Here is a 16,679-nt window from a genome sequence, read left to right as displayed (position 1 = left end):
ATTTAGTGAAATAATTGTTATACTTAAAATATTTCTTTGAATACCCTGTGTTAAGTCAACTTTCTTGCATCTCATTCCAAACTTGTCTGTTGAGCTTTGAGCCCCCAAGTGTGGATTTCAATACTTCATAAACCTAATCAGCCAATTTACCGGTTTCTATGCAATCTAATCCACCTCAGGAAGTGGGTGTGGTCTTTCGAGGGCCCATACACTTTCAAAGGATGCTTGTCCAGAGATTTCTCTCCTTCAGTGAGGACCCACTGGATTTGTGGCTGCTGGGCTTTGGAGCACCAGGAGTTACTTCTAATCTGGATGTCTACAGAGCTTCTAGACTGAGACCATTCATAGTAGCCTTGTGAGTATAAAATGTGCAGCAAAACCATCATGCTCACTTTTACTCTTAAAAATACTTAAATTTACCTGGCAGCATGCTTGGGTCTTTTCTAAGCAAACAAATAACTGTCTTAGTGATTTTACGGAAAATCAATATAAAGTATCTTCAGTTTGTAAGATATGGTTTGTGTTCCCTTGCTATTTGATTCTTTTTGTGTGACTGTTTTCTGTATTGTTAGATTTTTTCTTAAGTGTGAAAAGATATATTTCCATAGTTTCATGCAATGATAGAACCCATAAATACCTAAAATGTTCACTAGAATGTCGGCATGTAGTAGTGGTTATAATGTACGCCAAAGTGAATGTTAAAAATGTTGAATTATTTTGAAAATTCTTGTTGCAAAGGTCTTATTTGCTGCCTCTTCAAAATTTGCAGTTTGCAGACTAGATTTGAAAGCTGTTGAAAATAGATTTAATCGCCGGGCATGATGGCTCATGTTTGCAGCCTAGCACTTTGAGAAGCCAAGGCAGGCAGATCGATTGAGGTCTAGAGTTAGACACCAGCCTGGCCAACATGGTGAAACCCGGTCTCTGCTAAAATTACAAAAAAATTATCCTGGCATGGTCGTGGGCGCCTGTAATACCAGCTACTCAGGAGGCTGCAGCAGGAGAATTGCTTGAACCTGGGAGGTGGAGGTTGCAGTAAGCTGAGATCGCACCACTGCACTCCAGCCTGGGTGACAGAGTGAGACTGCATCTCAACAACAACAACAAAAAAAAAAAAAAAAAAAAAAAGAAGAAAGAAAGAAAAATAGATCAATAGATCTAACCAAGTGGCAAGGGCTCCCAAGAAGCTGCAACTTCCAAGTCACTAAGGGGAAAGGTGAATTGGCAGCCACGCTTCCGTTAACTGCATTTCTGGATTTTCTAGCGTAGAGTGGAAAACCTAATACATATCTTCATTTTTTTGTTATTTTAGAAGATAATTAATTGTTGATTAATTCTTGTTAATTATTATAGGTGAAATATTGGCTATTTCGAATGTGAAAGTGTTCTCTCTAATCATCTGAATTGACTATGGGAAAAAACTTTCCTAATTAAAAATAATAGGTATTATTTACATTTAATGTATTGAAGGAAGAGTTTTGATATTAAAGTTAAAAGGACAAATTTAATGATTGATAATTTTAGGAGTTGACAATCCACTCTGATTAATCAATCTTAGATAAAAGCTACTTTATTTATAATTGTCTGAGCATACTTCTTAGGTGAGTTTGGAGGCAGGGAGTATAGAATAATACCATAGATACTGAGTGTCTTTCATATATTATCATCATGGAATCATTGAGAGAGATAGAATGACAGAGACAGGATGACATTCAGAATGTGCTTCTTCATTAATTAGCTTATATAAGTGACTCAGAAATCATCCCAGCTTTTACCCTCCGCCCAGGCTTTAAGCTTGTCTAAGTAACTGGGAATGATTGAGAGCACAGCTTGTTTAACAAAAATGCCTGTTGTCTCATTTTCTCATTTGCATCACGGTTGTTCATATCCATAAGTTTCATACCCGTGAATTCAACTAATCTCAGATAAAAAATATTTACAGGGAGAAAAAAGCTGCTGTACTGATCATGCACTTTCTTTTTTTTTTTTTTTTTTTTTTTTTTTTGAGACAGAGTCTCACTCTATTACCCATGCTGGAGTGCAGTGGTGCCATCTCGTCTCACTGCAACCTCTGCCTCCTGGTTCAAGCTATTCTCCTGCCTCAGCCTCCCGAATAGCTGGGACTACAGGCAGGTGCCACCACACCCTGCTAATTTTTTGTATTTTTAGTAGAAACGGGGTTTCACCATGTTAGCCAGGATGGTCTCGATCTCCTGACATCGTGATCCGCCCACCTCGGCCTCCCAAAGTGCTGGGATTACAGGCATGAGTGACCGCGCCCTGCCAAACATGTACATATTTTTAATCTTCTTGCTGTTCCTAAACAGTATGGCATGACAAGTATTTATATAGCATTTACATTGTATTAGGCCTTCAAAGTAATCTAGACATAAAGTATTCAGGAGGATAGGTTTAGGTTACATACAAATCCCACACATTTATTAATAAGAGACTTGAACATCTTAGGATCTTGGTATCTCAGGGAGTCCCGGACTGAATCTCCGATGACTATTGAGGGAAAACTTTATAAATTCAGCATGTTGGAATTTACTATGTCTCAGTTTGTACTGGAGCTAAATTATTAGACATATTGGACAGAGCTCAAGTAGACAAGGAAAATTGTCCGCCAGCCTTTTTTTCCTTTTCATCGGGGCAAATAAAAATAAGAGAAAGAAATTCTCACTTTTTTTTTTTTAATTTTCAGAAACACGGATTCAGATGCCCTGCGAGTCTTCCAGAATGAGCTCATTTGCTGCATTTGCATGAAATACCTGATAGACCCGGTCACCATTGACTGTGGGCACAGCTTTTGCAGGCCCTGCCTCTGCCTCTGCTCAGAAGAAGGCACAGCACCAATTCACTGCCCTTCGTGCAGAAAAATCTCAGAGAAGCCCAACTTCAACACCAGTGTGGCACTCAAAAAGCTGGCTTCCCTAGCCAGACAGACCAGACCTCAGAACATCAACAGCTCAGACAATATCGGTGTGCTCCATGAGGAGACTAAGGAACTCTTCTGTGAGGCTTACAATAGATTGCTCTGTGGGCCCTGCTCTGAGTCACCAGAGCACATGGCTCACAGCCACAGCCCAATAGGATGGGCTGCTGAGGAATGCAGGGTACGTGATGCCTCTAAGGCAGTTTGAATTATGTAGAATCCCAAATAAGAATGATGAGGGCCTATGATAATGATGGTGATGAGAATGCAGATGGTGGAGGTGGTGATAATTCCATGTCAATCATGACACATAAATGTGTCCTTTCAATGTTGCTGACTAATTTGGCACTCTAATCATAGCTGCGTTGAGACTTCCCTAAAGGAGATTTACTTAGAAACATTGTTCAAACATATAGAATGGAGCTGTGGAGCAGGCGGCCAGCACCAAGAACACTTTCCAAAGTCAGGTTATATAAAAGCCAGTTTCTCAGAAAATTGATGATATTATCTGAAGGGTCCCTTAAAACTCTCTATTATGTTTCTATCACTTTTCACATCTAAATTATTAGAACCAAATGTGTTTAATTTGGAAAAATCTGACCACTCCACTCTAACTTAATTTATGTTTCTTTCAATTACAGTCTTTTTTTTTATTGATAAGGGGATGAAATCTACTATACTGTCTTCATTATTGCTAAGCTTCTTGCTTTTTTTTTTTTATTATGCCTTAGGTTTTAGGGTACATGTGCACAATGTGCATGTTTGTTACATATGTATCCATGTGCCATGTTGATTTCCTGCACCCATTAATGGGTGTAGCTTCTTGCTTCTTTTGCAGGAGAAACTTATAAAGGAAATGAACTATTTATGGAAAATCAATCAAGAGACACGAAACAATCTAAATCAGGAAACTAGCAAATTTCATTCGTTAGAGGTAAGAATGAAAATGCTTTCTTTGTTTTTATGCAAATAAACACAATGTTAGCTTTTAATTTTTAGCTAAATTCAAACTACCATTGAAAGATAGTGATTTCTTCCCAAGAAAATGTAGTGATTTCAATTGATATAATAGGAGTTGCAAACAGAGAAGCCCACACAAGCTAGCCAAATTAATTCTAGTATATTGGATAAACAGAATGATGTGTATTCTAGTTCAAATTTGAAGGTTGGTATAAACCTTTTCAGACACTGCAGATGAGACAACATTTCACTAAGATTGGGTGTGAGGAAGGTGAAAGAAATAGAATAGTATATAGAGTAAAAATGTGGTACAAGTAAAAAAAAACTGCATAATATGGTGTATGGCTAAACCTTTTTTAACATGTAGGTGAATCAGACATGGAAAAATCCTAAAAGAGAGATTAATAGAGGAATAATTGACTCAGTAACAAATGTGTAGAAGCGTCACAGTGACAGAAACCAGGAGTCTTTATAAAGGTTTGATTTAAAAAGGGAGAGAGAATATGAACATTGAAAAAGATGGACAGAAGAAGATAGCAAATGTTCAAGACTCCTTGCAAGAGTGAGGCAGAAAGTTTCTAAGTTGCTTGATTACACCCAGCATATAATTATTTGAAGTTTTCTATTGAGAGTGAGAACATGTAATCCTTTTAACCAAACGTCTCTGCAGCACTATGTGTTATTAAGGAAGAGGATAATCAGTATTCAATATCAAAAGATGCATATATTTCTCGAAGAGGAGGAGCAACTGCAATTGCAGGCACTGGAAAGAGAAGCAAAAGAGCTTTTCCAACAACTACAAGACAGTCAAGTGAGAATGACCCAACATTTAGAAGGGATGAAAGACATGTACGGAGAGCTGTGGGAGACATGCTGCATGCCTGACTTGGAGCTGCTCCAGGTGAAGAGGGAGGGTCCATCCTCAGAGACAGGAAGCCTTTGCTGGACAGTGCTGCCAGGACATGCAAATATCACCTGCATATGTCACTGCTCTAAGCTAAGTGACACATGCTGTCTGACTTCCACCATTACATTTCTCCATTCACTTATTACTGGCATACTTTGATAATCTTTGGGAAATTTTTGCCATTTTAGCTGATAACATATAACAAAGTTCTCTTCAATATAATTTGGAGTACTATCCACACAGAGAGATCATCCAAAATCATTAGAACTCTAGGCCAGGGGAAGGTTAGTAATATTCCATTTACATGCCCTAGTTCCTCCTCACTCTGATCTCCCAGAGAGCAGTGATTTGCTGAAGACATTGAGGGGTTTCCCCTTGCCTGGGCAAGATTTCTCAAAGCTGCTCATCAGTGTCCATGTACTGTTTCTCATATGGTTCTCTGTTTTGTTTTAATAGTTGTCATATGGGGTCAGAGCTTTCCTTGGAAATAAGATTAGGAAATTAATGACACTGGAAACCTAGATATCTTTGCTTTACTCCACCATCTCTTGCTGAGCTCCTTTCTTCTTAATGCCCACTGATGAAGCTTTTTATTGTTTAGTTGAGGTTCTGTTATTAATGTAGTCTTGAATGATTCCTTAGCAGGAAATAAAAAAGATATACATTATTAAAACACTAAAACAAAGAAACAAGAGTATGAGAAAAGATGCAGAAGGAAAAATCTCTCATAATTAACATTATCTTTTGTTTTTTTGCCGGATGTGGGAAATGTATCAGCAAGGTGAGTTTACACTAAAAACAAGGCTATTTGGGAAAAGTTTGTTCTCTTGTGAATGAAGGGGATGTATACATTTGAGTACTAACATCGTTGTCAGGGGCTATTTCCAATTTTGTTTCAAAAGAGGGCCTGAGGTCTTCTTCTCTTTGGTCTGGAAAGTTTTCATCTTAAAATTTGTATGAATTAAAATATACATAAAAACAATTTGCCATTAGGAAGTTTGTTCTCCCATTTCATCCATCCTGACCAGCCATACCCCACAGATCTTAATACAAAATTACTCTGAGGAATCATAGAGGAGTCTTCTACTCTAGAGGGGTCAGAGGTTAAAAAACAAAAAAAAGACAGAAGGAGGAGAGAGATTCCCTAAGGATGGGCTGAGGAGGGATGTTTTGGTCCTAAAAGCCTCAGTGACCCGGGCCTGCTCCATCACCGTACACCCAGTTCTAGGAAGGACCTCAGGAAAATGGTTACCTCGGGACCCTCAGCAGCAGGGTTCTCAGGCTGGAGTTAGACTCCTTTGATTTGCACAAAAGATTAAAGCCTTTTGTCTCAGTGAACATTCTCTGTCAGACACTGACTAGCATTCGTGACAACTGCAGCCTGAGGTCCCAAAGCTTTTTGTCTGAGATTTCTGCTCTCTGAAATATTCCCAAGATTTCTGCCTACCCTCAGGGGGTGTGATGGGCAGAGGGAGGCAATGACTTTTAATGATTTTAGAAGTTGTATAATGTCTGAGAATAATATATCTGGGGAAATTGGGTTTTTATGGAAGTAAAATTTAGAAAAAGTAACATCCTTATGGACCCTAGAGTGTGGAATAAAATGTACAACCAGTTAACCAAAACGGGCAGAATTCTGAGGAAACATCTTATTATGAAAATGTGATACCTTTGTATGACTGTGTGATTAACTCTGGGCCTGGAACAATAGCTGAGGCCATTTTTTTGCAGGACTGATTTTGCACAGATGCAAAAGCCCCAGCCAGTGAACACAGAGCTCACTTCATGGAGCATAACTGGAGTCCTAGACATGCTCAACAACTTCAGAGGTAAGAGCCAGCTGCTTGGCAGTCCAGCCTCAAATTATTTCCTTATTGGGTCCCTTGGTTGAGGCTTTTCCCATTTAAGTTTTATTAGTTTTGACATGTAGGTAATACATACTTTTCCAAGACATGTGCATCTTCTCTACCTGCATAGTATTACAATGATCGAAACTCAATTTCCTGACTTACAGTTTGATGAAAATGTAAAGATACACACTTTATATGCAGAATAAGAGGACAAAGAATATTCAGATCATGTAGTTATGAAGACACTAGTTCTCATGGTGGCATCAGTATTTTGTGTTTATTCAATTTAATTCAATTTTGATGGCTTAGATTTGGCATAATGGTTTTTAATTGTTTCTATTCTATGTGCATTTACATGCATTCTACAAGTTACCACAAAATCAGAACATTTTGATCAACAAAGAAAATGACTAAAATATCCATAATCAGGACAATTCTAATGCCATCAGATACATCTCGTAACAAGTGAAAAGTGGGGGATCTGTGAACGAGACTTAACCCTGTTAGGCTCATTCTAGAGAGCAGGTCTAAGTAGCAGAGGGCAGGAACCCAGAGTAGATTGAATCAGGAGCTAAACAGATAATGTAAAGCCAGAGTATTCTTTTCAGAAACTTATAAATTTTACATGTGTTAATTTCTACCAAATTTTATATGTGTGAGACTATAAGAGGCATTACTTACATTCCAATAAATTCTCACATCACAGCAAATTGATGTCTACCTGTTGATGATCTTAAAGACAAATAATACAAGAAGATTTTTCTATTGAAGAAAGAAAACATTTTAGATATGTCCTGAAACAAAATATCAGAGACAGACATTAAATCATTACTTTGCCCAGTGAGATGGTCACGTTTTTTCTCTATTATTTAAGGAATAATACATAATTGTATGTGCTGTAGAGGTGTAATAACTTTTCATCTTCATGGATGCATGGGGCTGAACTCTCTTGGCTTCCTTTTTTTTGTATTTTCTGGGAAGAAGAGCAAATGAAGTGAATAATTGGGCCACAGAGCCTCTGTCCCTCATAGCACTGACTAATATAATATTTTTTCCTTGTCAGTGGATAATGCTCTGAGCACAGAAATGATTCCTTGCTATATAAGCCTTTCTGAGGATGTGAGATATGTGATATTTGGAGATGACCATCTCAGTGCTCCCATGGATCCCCAGAGAGTGGAGAGCTTTGCTGTGTGGGGAGCACAAGCATTCACCTCCCACAGGCATTTCTGGGAGGTGGATGTGACCCTCTCCTCCAACTGGATTCTGGGAGTCTGTAGAGATTTCAGGACTGCAGATGCCAATATCGTTATTGATTCTGATGAAACATTTTTTTAAATTTCTCAAAAAGGAGCAACCACTGTAGTCTCTCCACCAACTCTCCACCTTTAATTCAGTATGTGCAAAGGCCTCTGGGTCGGGTTGGGGTGTTTCTGGATTATGATAATGGATCTGTGAGGTTTTTTTGATGTTTCTAAAGGTTCTCTTATCTATGGTTTTCTTCCTTCCTCCTTCTCTTCCCCTCTGAGGCCTTTCTTTTGCTTTGGTTGTACATGAAAAGTTGGTTTCATGATGATTTATTGTGACGTCCCATATATGAGGCAAATAGTGTCCTAAGACCCTAAGTGTGAGAGCCTGTGAGCTCATTGTAACTTCATGGAATGTAATTACTTTATGGTTATAAATGGGATAACCACCTTGAATCTGTACATTTGTTAATTAAGTTATTTTAATTAATAAATTATTGTGGAATCTTTACTAGAACATCAATAATTTCTTTTGTACTAGTTTTTTTGAGACTAATTCACTTACCGTGCAAGTCATGTTCTAATGTATTTAATTCAGAGATTGTTAGTATATCACACTTGTGCAGGCATCAGAGCTCTCTACTGCCTGTGCACTTTTATCACTTCCAGAAGAATCCCCATACACATTAACACTTATTCTCCATTCACCCTCCCCTATTCCTTGACAGCACTTAATCTACTTTTTATGTTTTTGCATTCAGGTAAATAAAATCATACAATGTAAGTTCTTTTTTTAATCTGATTCCTTTTTCAGAGAGTATGTTTTCAGTTTGTACACACTGTAAATCATTTGTCTTAGTTGTATATTTGAACCAGCCTGGGGTAGAATAATGAAGTGGTGGATATCTTATCTTACAAAGAATAAAAAGCATGCTTATTTTCTTTTTAAGTCTGAGCAAGTTAAGTTGACCTCACAGACTTTATTGTTTCTCAACATCCTAGTTATTAATCACATTTCAGCTCATACAACAGTTTTTCAGTGCCGGGTTGCTCTGCTATTACATCTTCTCTGAATATATTATATCAGATTATAATATTCAGAAAACTGTTGTACTTATTACTCGCAGATTGAAAATTCCAAGGGGGCAATGGCAGTATTTGTCTTCTTTGCTAATATATTACAATTATTCAATGCAATTATTAGAATAGATCACACAGTAAATAAGAATGGTAAATGGATAAGTAGAGGAGTTAATATGTATAAATATTATTCTAACATTAAGAAACTTTTCCAAAATATAAGTAACAAAATAGGATAGAACATACTAATGAATATCTATCAAAAGATAAGAAATAAATTGATTTTCAGATTCATATCAAAGATAACACTATTATGCTAGGGTTTAAAATAATTGCAGCATAATTTTGCAGGGTTGATTTCAATTGTCTTAGGTTTTTTAATAGAAATAATCGAAAGAGGAAGCTTCCTATATAAGATGATGGGGAACAGGAACAGACTTAGAATAATGGAGGCTGTCCTTATTTAAACTGACATATAAATTTAATTACTTACTAAGCATAAAGTGGTATAAACCTCCTTATGCAGTACAAAGAACAAACTTTGTTTACATTTTAAATAAGAATCCAGGTGATACAGAATGGAAAATTCTATAAAAGAATGTAATAGCTACGTCTCCTAGCGCACCGGCTTATGTGCTCTAACAAAGACCACGAATTTGAAATGATTCAGAAGGTGCATTTCTCTCACATGTTTGTACCAATATAGGAGTTGGTCAAGAAGAAGACTGACATCTTCAACAAGTGAATTTTACCTCTTTGTGCAGGAAACTTCCATTTATTGCCATGTCCCATGCAGCAGGAAAGCCAGAAGAAAAGTAGGAGGGACAAGAGTATTTGGCTGTGAAGAAATTACCAGGTGTTTCTCACAATGCTTTTATTCCTGTCCTATAGGTTCAAAATTAGGCAGATGGGACACTAAGTGGTAATGTATCTGGGAATGCTGTTTACACTCTAAACCATATTTATTCTTATCATTTGATTCAGAAAACAAATTAAATGACTGGCACAACTGAAATTCACCCAAGAGATTTGTTCAATGAAACAAAGCTGAACCTCAACCAAATAGATAAGGCTGCTGCCTAAGGTTAGCACCAGTTGTTAGTGATTCAAGAGTGAGTAAACCCTGCTTTTTACCACTGTCGAGGTGTCCAGTGTCATCCTTTTTAGAGCCTGGCTAGTTGAGGGTTATGTGGCAAGAAACATCTTATTTATATTTTAGTCCCTTAAATGAACGATTTTGATAGGAATGATTCTCCAAATTTTGAAGATAATTATCAGAAAGATTCTCTTATTCCTTCACTGTATATCACATAGACTATAATAAACTGTCTCTCTTCTGTCTCCACATATTTCATGCAGAACATTAGGAGTTAGCAGAGAGAAAGCCTATCACCAGCTTCTTTTGGACTCGCTGCCTTTTTCCAAGTGATCTGAGATGATAAAATTATTTACCTCAGGGCTCCAACCCAGCACTCCTTTTTGATTTTCACCTATGTTTTGTGAGCTTTTCTGTTGATGCTAAAACTCTATGCAAAGCCTCATAATTTAATTACATTATTTGTTGTTAGATTTCAAGGAAAAATTTATTCCTGACATTCTTCTAATTTAGCTCACATTCACTTTGGCAGGAAGACAGAATTAGCTACTTTACCATCACTTAGTATTTGACTCTGATTTTGGAAGATGAAAAAGTTTTTGTGTCTATTTACCATATTTTCTTAGCCATTTAACCAAGATAATCTTATTCTGTTGATTCTCCTAGAGATACTTAATTTATTTATTCTCTTCACCTGTCAGAATTTATGTTAGAATATCACCAAGACTTACTTACAATCGAAATAAGTCTAAGAGAGACCACTAAGAACACTGTCAATCATTAATACAGAAATCTTGAACTTCCTGAGATTTTTATCTCTCAAAGAAGTTATTTATGAATAGCCTGGTTATAGTTTCTTTTAATACAAGAATTGTCACTCTTCGATAGTACAAAAAGTAAAAATTGATAAAGAGGATAACTTGGAAAAAATTAATCTAACAAAAGTGAGACACATTCTTGACTAGCACTTTATTTCTGTACTAAATTTAGGAGACATGTAAATGGCAGGTTTCCTAAGTGAAATAAGACAGACGCACAGACAAAAATACTTCATGGTCCCACTCATATTTGAAATCGATTTTGAAAAGTTCAATACATTAAAAACGGTGGTTACATTCATGGGAAGAAAATAGGTAAATGAAGGGTAACAGTGGTAAAGGTGCCATAATGTAGAATAAATGAATCTGATGTACAACCTGTAGGTATATTAGATAATCTTGTATTGTTTTTGGGAAATATTCTGAGAGACTAGATTTTTGGTGTTCTTATCATAAAAAAGAAGCACAGCTAAGTGGTATGATCGATTTGTTAATTTTCTTCATTATAGTAATCATTTCCTTATGCACATGTATCTCAAAACGGCATATTGTGCACCTTGAAAATATAAAATAAACAAATTAAAACAGAAAGATAATTTTGTTCTTGCATCTAAGCTGAAAATAAGTGAAGACTGGGTCAGTAATAACAACGCTTTGCTGAATTAAGAGAATTCTAATAAAATGTTCTTAGTTGGGAAGCTATCTGTATTAAATAAAATTGATCTAAAGCTGGTTACAGGGGCCATACATATAATCCCAGTGCTGTGGGAGGCCAAGGCAGAAAAATCACTGGAGGCCAGGAGTTTGAGATAAGCCTGTGCAACATAGTAAGACCTTATCTCTACCAGAAAATAAACAGAAAATTAGCCTTGAGTGTTGATGCGCACCTGTTGTCCCAGCTTCTCAGGAGGCTGAGTTGGGAGGATTGCTTGAGTCCAGGAGTATAAAACTGCTGTGAGTTCTGATTGCGCCATTGCACTCCAGCCTGAGTGACAGAGTAAGAACTTGTCTCAAAAACAGCAACTAATTATTATTTGTAGCCATTTTACCTGAAAGGTATAATTCTTTCTTCTACAATTAAATCCGCATATGTCTAGGCCAGCTATATCAGGTAGAGCTTGTCCTCTAGTGCTTATATCTATAAAACAAGTAGGACAATTATAAGGAGGCTCTAAGCAAAACAATTTTTTTCTCATTCTGGACTTTGAGGTCTTAATTCTTTAGACTAATTTTCTGTCTCAATAGTGGATATCACCCTGAAACTTAATTTGTCCAAACACCTCACATAACCTGACATTTTACAAAACATATAGTTCATAGAGTCAATACGTTCTTATGCCTTAAAGTCTCCAGGCATTGAAGGATACTACCATGTGGAAACTCAGGCCTTCTACTGCATTACTGAAGGAGCACATTTGAGACTCACAGCACTGGTTGCAGGAGTCTGTTAACAGGTCTGGACAATGAGTAATGTCAGTCTAGATAATTCTGAGGAAGGCTTTCTGCCTTGTTATAAGGAGGATAATCACTGGAGACTCTAGACAAGTTCCCGGTCATCATTCCAGCATTTAGTTGCTGTTTTTGCAATCCCAGCACTTTGGGAGGCCTAGGCAGCTGGATCACTTGAGGTCAAGAGTTCAAGACTGGCCTGTTCAACATGGTAAAACGTTGTCTCTACTTAAAATACAAAATTAGCAGGGGGCGGGGGGCGGGGAATATGCATTAGAAGGGAAGGAGAACATACGTAACATGCCATTGGAAGGTGAAATTCCTAATATTTGAGAATATTGTTGAGAACTATGTTTAATTCTCAGTATAGAAAGATGTACCCTTTGAATGACATTAAAAATTCACTAGAAGAGTGAAGAATAATAGTTAAAATGTCACATAAGTAACAACAGTCTCAAAACAAAGTGTTCTAAAAGGTTAAAGTACGTATATGAGGTAGAGGAGAGAATAAATAATAGTTAATTAATTAGACTTTATTATGTGAAAAGACTTTTCTAAAATTCTTCTATAATAATTGAAGATATAAATGACAATAATTAAAGTATACAAAAATAAAAGCATTAAAATAGTGAAACATTTAATAAAGGGTAAAGTTGAAAATTATTTAATTTTTAATCTCAAAAATCAGAAAGTGATTTTATCAATGTCCTAAAAAATTAAAATAAAAACAAACAATAATGTAAAAGAAGTGAGGTTTCCGCCGGGCTGGGGGCGGAGCTAGGGCTTCCCTGGGGACACAGAAGCAAGAAGCAGGGACCTTGGCGCCCACCAGGCTTTCCGGGCCAGAGCCTTCGCCAGCCACCCACGCCTCCCCCCCACTCCCGCCCACGCCTCCGGCCGCCTGTGTGGTGCTGCTGGCTGGGACCCAGCCGCAGGGTGGCGGGGCGCGCTGCATGACCCCGCCACCGCTGTCCCCACTCCTAGGAACACAGGTCTAGGAGGACCGCGCTGACTACAAAGAGTTCCAGGACTTCTCCTGTCTGCCCCACACCCGCAGCATCGCCTGGGACGATTCCTTCTACCCTTTCCAGGACCAGGAGGAGCACGGCGTCCAGGGCGTGGAGAGCGTCCTGGAGGAGGGCGTCCTGGAGCAGTGGGGCTGCTGCAGACTCTGGTGTTGCGGGCGCTGAGCTTTGAGAAGGCACAGGAGACTGACCACAATGGCTAGACTGGCCTTAATGTCTCCTGCTACCACAGCTTTGTGGATATACCGTGGTGGCCTTAGCTGAGTGCCCCAAATTGACGTCAACTGGCAGGGCAGGGAAGGGAACGCAACCCTAATCATAGCTGCACAGGCATGAGCTGCCCCTGGCCCCATGGGCACAGTTGCCTTAGACACTGGCTCTCAGCCTTGCACTTCCTGCCTCAGCATCACCTGGACTGGTTCATTTGAGCTTTAACACAGATCTGGTGGAAACACAGACTGCCAGGCCCTGCCCCTGGAGTCTTTCTTTGAATAGGCCTGGGGTGGGGCCCAAGAATGAGCAGAAGAACAGGTTTCCTGGTGAGGCTGATGCCACTGGCCCAGGGATCCGACGTTGAGGACGGAGGGCTTTGAGGTTTTCATGGCTGATGATGGCCAGGAACCTTTCACAGTAGGCATTGAAGAACAGCAGAGTCCCAGACCCCAGGAAAGATGTCATCAGAGGGACATAGAGGCATCACGCAATTAAAGTGAAAATGAAGAAAGGAGCTGAGGATCTGTTTCATGACTTTCCTGCGCTGTTTTACTAAAGAGGCTGTTCTGGCCCAGTCAGGGCACGCTATCACCACCAACTACTTGTTGAACTATGTCCTGGGTCTTGACCTTGAAGGATGCATGCACCAGGGTGGAAAGCCGCCATGCAGGGTCGAACCCATCGCATCGGAGCCCTGAGCTAGCAGGGGCAGGTGTCCACGCGAGGGCCCCGCCGTGGGATGTCGCCAGAGGTGTGGCCACTTACACGTCTGCCTCATGCAGAGGCTCCTGGAGGGCCCCTGCCAGGAGCGGTTGGGGGAAAATTACCAGCTTGAGTTGCCTCCGCTCCAGGGCACAAGCCTGCAGAGGCTCAGGGACTGCGAGCTGTCCGCGCTGACGCTGCGCTCCGTGCGTGGCCCGGAGGACCGGGGCGCCCTGGACCACATGGTCAGGATGACCACCAGCCTCTAACAGCCCCGCCGTGGCCATCGCGTGCCAGACCTTGTGCCCCGAGTGCTCCCTGTGCGTGGGGAAGAGGCGGCTGGCGATGCAGGAAATCCTGGTGGCTCAGGAAATTCTGGCGGCGCGGCGGGGGATGGGGAGGCAGGCGCAGGAGGCCGGTGAAGCCGAGGGCACAGAGCAGCACAAGCGGCCCTGACCAGTGGCCGCGGGCTCCTGGGAGGGCTCCCCAAGAGCCGGCCTCCCACCTGCCCTGCTGCCGGGGTCCTGGGGCTCTGCCGACCCCGCCCGGCGGAAGGCCAGCCTCCTGCCCCTGAGCGCCTGCGGCGGAGCAGCTTGAGGTCGGGCATGGTGCCTGGGGTCCGCCTCAGCAAGGCGCCCGCGCCCACCTTCCAGCCCCAGAGGCCGGCGCGGAAGGGCAGCACCAAGGTCATGGCCACCTGCGGATACCCAAGTGGCCTTACAAGGTGGCCAAGGAGGAGAAACCGGAGGCTGAGGACGCCGAGAAGAAGCACCAGGCCAAGGTGCAGTAGAAGCGCCCGCCGCCCTGGAAGAAGAGGACGTGAGAATCCGCGGGCGCTTGACACGGGGTTCGAGGACAGGGTGAGGCGGCGGGGCTGGGCACCATGGCAGCTACGGGGACCACCAGGCGGCGGGCGTTTCCACGCTGTCTTTCTAGGATGCTCCCAGGAAGGGGCTGGGGGAGCCACATCGATTCGCCTGACACCAGCCACCCTAGCCATCAGTACACGTAGTGGGCATGTTGCCTAAAAGGCTCCCTTTAGAGAACCTCAATTAAGATTTGTTTAAAGATCAATTTATGAGGCCGGGCGTGGTGGCTCATGCCTGTAATCCCAGCACTTTGGGAGGCCGAGGCTGGCGGATCACCTGAGGTTGGGAGTCTGAGAGTAGCCTGACCAACATGGAGAAACCCCGTCTCTACCAAAAATACAAAATTAGCCGAGCATGGTGGCACATGCCTGTAATCCCAGCTACTGGAGAGGCTGAGGCAGGAGAATCGCTTGAACCCGGAGGCAGAGGTGGCAGGGAGCCAAGATCGCGCCATTGCACTCAGGCCTGGGCAACAAGAGCCAAACTCCGTCTCAATCAAAAAAACCTCAATTTATTAAAGGGTATTTTCTGCGTAATTTTGTATTTTTAATTGTTATCCAATTTGCCAAGTTTTACAAGTGACAGGGCCCCTTGTATCCAAGGCAGTTTTAATACACTTGCCTGAAGACCTTTCATTTAAAATACTGTTTCTAGCAATAAATGTTTATGATATCTGTAGGAGTTTACACAGAAATCATGGGATTCTCTCCTTTTTGGCTGTTTGTTTTGGTCTTTTCTTCTCATTGTGGGTGCACGTGCACAATGGATGTTTTCATTAGTTAGATTAAGTAATGCCAGATATTTCTATTTGATGGAGGGATTGACTCATTCAGCCACATGATCAAGTGAGAAAGACATAGCATATTTTATTGTATCTTTTTAAAAAGTATTATCCATAATGTCATAAATTGGGGAAAAACATTATCGTAAAATTATAAAACAATGCAGAGATAAGCATGTATGTATTGCTAGAATTAAACTCATTTTAATCAAGGAGTTTTAGGTAAACTGGATACAAAATCTTTAACATATTAAAAATAGATATGAGGAAAACGTGTCATTTGATAAAATGCGGGAAATGTAATAGATGATTACCAGAAATACAAAATTAAGCCATATATGCTCTTAAGTAAATCGAATCCAGACATCCTTAAAATGTAAAAAAAGGATGCAACAAGAGTAAGGAGCCCAGAACGATGCAAATTAAGGGAATGGGGGGAGGTGATGTTTAGAACAAGCAAAGAGAATACAATGGGAAGCAAACTTATTTTAGGTAAATTCTCCTGGAGTGGACCAGGAAGCCCTCTCTTCCAGACTCAGTTCCAAAGAGTCCCTTATGTGGGTATTTCTTTTATTTTTCCTTTGAGGACTGCACTTGGTGTTTAGTTCAACCTCATGTGGACCTCATGGAATTTCCAAGACTTGGGGCCTTGGCATTGTGGCACCTTCCTGCCACACGTACATAATTCACAGCATTACCAAGTCACCACGAGCTCCACGCTCACCTCTGTCAGCCCAGGACCCAGCC

The 16,679-nt window shown here is 40.5% G+C and overlaps 2 pseudogenes; both read left to right on the top strand.

The window, feature by feature from the left end:
- The first annotated feature begins 221 nt into the window (after nt 1–221).
- LOC100596849 lies at nt 222–8,209 on the top strand (annotated as a pseudogene).
- A 1,553-nt stretch (nt 8,210–9,762) lies between these two features.
- Nucleotides 9,763–15,182, top strand: LOC115833769 (annotated as a pseudogene).
- The last annotated feature ends 1,497 nt before the right edge of the window (nt 15,183–16,679 follow it).

The sequence above is a fragment of the Nomascus leucogenys genome, unplaced genomic scaffold (genome assembly GCF_006542625.1).
Source record: "Nomascus leucogenys isolate Asia unplaced genomic scaffold, Asia_NLE_v1 001383F_39056_qpd_obj, whole genome shotgun sequence".
Classification (NCBI taxonomy): Eukaryota; Metazoa; Chordata; class Mammalia; order Primates; family Hylobatidae; genus Nomascus; species Nomascus leucogenys.
The sequence above is the reverse complement of the archived record's forward strand: the minus strand, read 5'-3'. Positions and strand labels throughout refer to the sequence as shown.